Raw genomic sequence first — 6,000 nt, forward strand, 5'->3', positions numbered from 1 at the left:
GAAAAGATACTGAAAGCATGTAGAAGGGGAAAGAAAGAAAAGTGGTTCATTTGTAGATAGTGTGATGAAAGAAATATTAAAATAAATATAGGAAATAAATAGTCTGATTGGGGCCCCCAATGTAAGAAAGACATGGACCTGTAGGAGCGAGTCCAGAGGAGGACCATGAAGATGATCAGAGGGCTGGAGCACCTCACAGGCTAAGAAAGTCGGGGCTGTGGAGCCTGGAGAAGAGAAGGCTTCAGGGACACCTTAGAGCAGCCTTCCAGTACCCAGAGGGGGCCTGCAGGAAAGCTGGAGAGGGACTTTTTACAGGGGCAGGCAGTGCTAGGACAGGGGGAATGGCTTTAAACTGAAGGAGGGTAGATTAGATATTAGGGAAAAGTTCTTTACTGTGAGGGTGGAACCTGGAACAGGTTGCCCAGAGGAGCTGTGGATGCCCCATCCCTGGCAGTGTCCAAGGCCAGGCTGGATGGGGCTCTGGGCAACCTGGTCTGGTGGAAGGTGCCCCTGCCCATGGCAGGGGGGCTGGAACTAGATAGTCTTTAAGGTCCCTTCCAACCCAAACCGTTCTATGACTAGGCTTGTCTGGCACGTTGTGATACTACTGTGCTTGAAGAGAATTAAAAGCCTGATATTACTAACTGTGCTCCAATTTGTAGGCTTCCACCACTGAACTACAAGAACTTTCCACTTCCTCTTAGTTAAGGCTTTTTGGTGCACTACTGTTGAGGGATGATAGCTGTATAGACTGGAGGTGGGAAAAGCGGTGTTAATTTTCCCAGTATACAACTCGTTAAAGCAAAATGCTACTACTGTAGCTGAGATTTTTTTTCGAGGTTTTGGGAAAAATCTTGGAGGAGATGTCAATAAGGCAGCTGGCACTGCTGTGGTGACCTGAAGCTCTCTGTAGCCACAGAGGGGTGCTGTCGGTCTAAATAATGGGACTCCTCACTGTGTAGAGAGAGGAAACGGCATTGCTCAAATGTACTGTTAGGGGAAGTGTTTTTTAGTTTGCTGATTTAATCAGAGTTGCTGAAAGCCTACCAGGATCTCTTTTCCCATGAGTTAATATTGCTGTATAGACCAAATCAGTGACTTTTCACAAGGAGCCTCCATTTAAAAACAAAGCCAGCACAAATACTGTCCGTTTTCTGAAACTTTCAGTCTGGTGATGAACTTGATGACTTCAGCAATATTCAGTTTTTATCGTTCTAATAACTGCATCATATGGATTTTTTTGCATGCAGTTGATCGATGCAAGGGCACTAAGTCAGTGCATAATGTACCTCATTCTCATTCCACATCCATGGAACTGTGGGTTTAACTCGCAGCCAGTGCCCAAGGCCTGCATTTGCGTATCTGAAATTAAGCTCTGCCTAACAGTGAGGCATTTTATGTGCCATTTATTGTAGCATGGACCTTTGCTTTCTATTGGAGCTGAGATGAGTTACCTTTGTGGAGCATTTCTTTAGATTGTTGCATTCAGCTGCTTCAAAGGAAGGAATCCCTTTTATCCCACCTTTCCTCCCTCCCTTCCTCATATGTATGTGAAATCTATATTTGTTTTTACTTATTTATGAACATTTAGTTTATTATTTATTTATGAATGTTTATTTTATGAACAGTTTTCTTCCTTGTGTCTTTTTTTTTTCTCCTCCTCAGTATTTCAAAGTATTAAGATACTCCATCCCACCATGGCCTTTGCTTAGTTTAACTGAAGCATTAAGGCATTATTGATGTTTTCTTAAGCTCCATTGAGTTTTACACCCCACCCCTCCCTTGAATTGGAGGCCAAGTCTTCCAGTTCCAAGCCACAGAAGAGAATTTGACAGGCAGGCAAAGGTGAACAAAGTTTGGCAGTTAGACCTGCATCAGAAGCTCATAGGAAGAAACTTCTGTGTTGCTGGTTTGGAATGAGACATATGTGAATATTCCTTGAAGTTACTGTTATCTGAAAAGATTCCTACTTTATACAGCACAATGGGAATGTCCCTGGCAAGCCGTGGTTGAATCATACCTGTTGCGTAGTTTTTAGGGACTTTCTTTCATTCTTTGTTGCCAAATTCTTCAATGTTTGCAGGATTTTGCTGGTAATTAATTTGACTGGTAAGTTCAGGCTATACTAGGTGGATGGGTGATGTAAAGCTGAAGGAGCTAAAAGTCCCTTCTCCTTCCAGAAAGCCAACAACAGCCACTGAAGAAGCATACCAAGGAGCATTTCAGTCACTCATCTGATTCCAGCATCTGTGTATTTCCCTCTTGAGAGGCAGTTAGACTTAGTCACTAGCTTCTGTTGTCTTCTATGTTGCTGTAAAGCAGGTTAACATTCTCTCTCCAGTGAGTGTTGTCTTCCCTGACAATAACTCCACAATGGGCCAGTAAATGATACTGGGCGAGGCAGAAGCTGCTCCAGGTGCTCTTTTCCTGGTACACTTGCTTCTCAGCAAGTTCCTTGTAATTAAGTGACTTCATCCTGCCATGGACCCACACCAAAAAACGCCCAGCAAACTTTCCAGAATAGCTAATTTCTTTCCCTTGGGAATATTTTATTAGCCCCAGAATTATAAAATGGACAGCCTGTACCTCTTTTCTAGATATCTCCCCCCCTCCCCAGCCAGTGCCTTTTGTCTCTTGTAAGATGCCAGACTCCAGATCCCCTGTCTTGAAGTAACTGAACTGTGATTTTTTTCACAGCTTACAAGAGTCCCATGTGAATCCCATTATCCCAGTGCCAGAACATCCCACTCCCTTCCTGCTGCCACTCAAGGACTACTTCTTGAGTGTTATGTTGTAAAACTTCAGGAGAGAATGAGCGTACGCCCTGAAGATCTCATATTATCCAGTGATAATGACACTGTCTCAAACATTTGCTTCACGGTAGGCAGATGAAGAGTGAAATAAGGTCTCAGATACAGGGTCCTTCCTGAAGGACCACTGTTTGGTGATCCTAGCTTGATAAAGATACTTCAAGGGGTTTCCTTGGGTAGTGACCATAATATCTTTCTTGACACTTATTTCCACTTTGCACATTTCTCTTGGTACAATGTAATCTGCTGTTTAAGGGCAACCGATCCAACCGATGTTTTTGGATCTGAGCAGCTACTTTTACACAGTTCTCAAAAAAAACTTTTGTTCAGGACAGTCCTCATGTTCCAGCAAATACAGTGATATTAGGGTTTTCACTGCTTCTTAAGACTCTCGGATTTTTATTATGAACTGGGTTTCCCAGTTCAAGAGCACAGGGAACTACTGGAGAGGGACCAGTGGTGGGCTGCAAAGATGATGAGGGGACTGGAGCATCTCCCTTATGAGGAAAGGCTGAGAGCGCTGGGCCTGTTTAGCCTGGAGAAGAGAAGACTGAGAGGGGATCTTACAATGTCTATAAGTATCTTAAGAGTGGTGTCAAGAGGATGGGGCCAGGTTCTTTTCAGTGGTGCCCAGCGACAGGACAAGGGGCAACAGGCACAAACTGCAACACAGGAAGTTCCTTCCGAATGTGAGGAAAAACGTTCTGTCTTTGAGGGTGCCAGAGCACTGGAGCAGGCTGCCCAGAGCGGTTGAGCAGTCTCCTTCTCTGGAGATATTCAAAACCCACCTGGATGTGACCCTGTGCAACCTGCTCCGGGTGACCCTGCTGTGGCAGGGGGTTGGACTAGATGATCTCCAGAGGTCCCTTCCAACCCTGACCATTCTGTGAAAAGTCTCCTGGAATTTAGGCTACTACTTTAGTGTATTTTCTCTGTCTCCTGCAGATACTTGTGACTTGCTTTCTGGTAGTTTGATTTCTTCTTTGTGAGAGAGAGAGATATAAATATATATATATATATATATGAGTCATGCTCCACTTGCTGCTGGATCATACAGCATCCAAGTAGCAAACTAGCAGTAGTAGTTGGCAGTTAGCAGTTGTGTTCAGAGGGCTGCTTAAGAGTGTGCTGATCCAGGTGTCCTGAAGACTGCTTTAGTATTTATGTGACCAAAGCACCAGCTGAACATAAAAGTCCATCTTTGACTGGTGTTAGATGAAAACAAGTGCTGGGCAGAAGAGTCAGTTTTGAAGCGGAACCTGTTTAAAATGAGGTGACGGAACGCTCTTCCACTTGCGGCAACCAAACAGTAGAAGCTAGGTTACTTCCAATCCCAGCGCTTGGCTCTCTTTTGATGACCTGACTCATCGTGAGCTGAAGTCATCATTGTTTCATGAGGCTGAAACACTGAAGCTCAGAAAAGTTGCTCATAATTACAGGTTGGGAAAACAGAGAAGGCCCAGTCAAAGCTGTATTTACTGTAAAACATCACTCCAGATGAAATAGCTTCAGTGAACGCGATAGCTTCTTACTGCATGAAGGTAAACAGTTGTGCTGTCTTTTATTTTTACCTCTCATGTGTTTGAAAGGCAGTTCATGGTCGGCTAGAGTGCAGTGGACAACTTCAGTACGATTTGGCCACGACGCTTCAGTGCTGACAATCTGTTTGCTCACACTCTGCATCCCACCTCGTCCTAGAGTTTTCCGCAGTTGGTACTTCTGTTGCAGGGCAGTGGCCAAGCCACAGTACATACTGCCGCTGGCAGAGCTGCGGCCAGGGCTGGGCCCGGGCCTGCTTGTTGGTATGTTGGTTCATTCCAAGTGTCTGTATCCGTGAAATAAACACTAACCGTCCTTCTGACTGGAATTTTATGTCCTGTTCTGATATGGCCTTATACTTTTATAAAAATCTCTCATGCCTTTTGAGAGCTTTTTGAAATAGAGCTCATGCTAATCAAACTAATTTCACGTTAGGGGCCAGCCTCACTTACTCCAGGCTACCTGATTATAGTAACAGGCAAGAAACTTTTCAGGCTTTTCAAGTCTGTTTGTAGAGTTGGCAGAATACAACTGTCCTTTAGGAGCACCAAAATAATTACTAAAAGTAACAGTAATTGTTTCTCTTCCTTGCTGGGAACTTCGTATTCCAATAGCTTCCAGGTCTGGAAGAGAAGAGCTGACTCATGGTAATTTGCCCTGATGCTACTCTAAAGAAATTTTTTAAATTATCAGGACTGTGAGCTACCTGGTTTCTAGGACAGCCCATCTTCCAAGTGCTTTAAACTGGTTTTTCCTCTGGTCTTTTTATGTAAGATGGAACTTCCCTTATGGTCTGAGCTTCAACCTTGTTCATTCTGCTTTTGAAAACACAGTCCACCCTTCTCCCTGTGTTTTTTTATCTTAAATTGTCCTTGCAGCAGGCTCCAACATTTTCAACCCCATCTAGATTTTTATATAAGACTTTACAGATGTTTTGCCAAAACCTCATTTTATTTTTACCTCATCGTAAAAGGTCTGTCCTCTCTATTATTCTGTGATGTCTGTGGATGCTTCTGGCTCATCATCCTCCTGCCCCCGCCCCCAGTTTTCAGCAATTTCAATGCATGTAAAGAGTGACTATACCATAAAAGCTGGCAAGTGGACACCTCAGGGAGAAGGCAGCAAAACCTGTGTTGTAGACGTGCTTACTATACAGAAGTTTCTTTAGAAATACGTAACTGTTGCCCAGATTTTATTTCACCTAAATTCTGTCAATTACAATTAGCACTTCTTTTTAAGGCAGCTCTTTTGCTTTCTTTAACTAGGCAGAACAGAGTGAAGGTGGGCTCCAGAATAACTTTGGAGTAGAGAGAAGGAAGGAATGAATGATACTCAGAAACAGGAAGTCTTTAGGCCTAGGATGTTTTCCTTCTACATCTTGGGGCGGGGGGGGGGGGGGGGGGGGGGGGGGCATGCTTTTTCCTCTTAGGAAACTGACGACTCTATCAAAGACCTTGATAGTTCAGGTTGTCTCACCCTTGGAACTTAAGTAATATTTAATAGGTGCTCAAGAAGAAACTCAAAGAGTTTCTTCTTGAAAGACCTTTTAAGAACTCAGCAAGAAATGAGAATATTCTAAAGGCAGCAGAGGTTATTTGAATTGACACAAGGGAATGGCTCACATTTTTGGGAAAAAAAAAAAGTCTAAATT

This window comes from Falco rusticolus, chromosome 2 (assembly GCF_015220075.1).
Source record: "Falco rusticolus isolate bFalRus1 chromosome 2, bFalRus1.pri, whole genome shotgun sequence".
NCBI classification, from domain to species: Eukaryota; Metazoa; Chordata; class Aves; order Falconiformes; family Falconidae; genus Falco; species Falco rusticolus.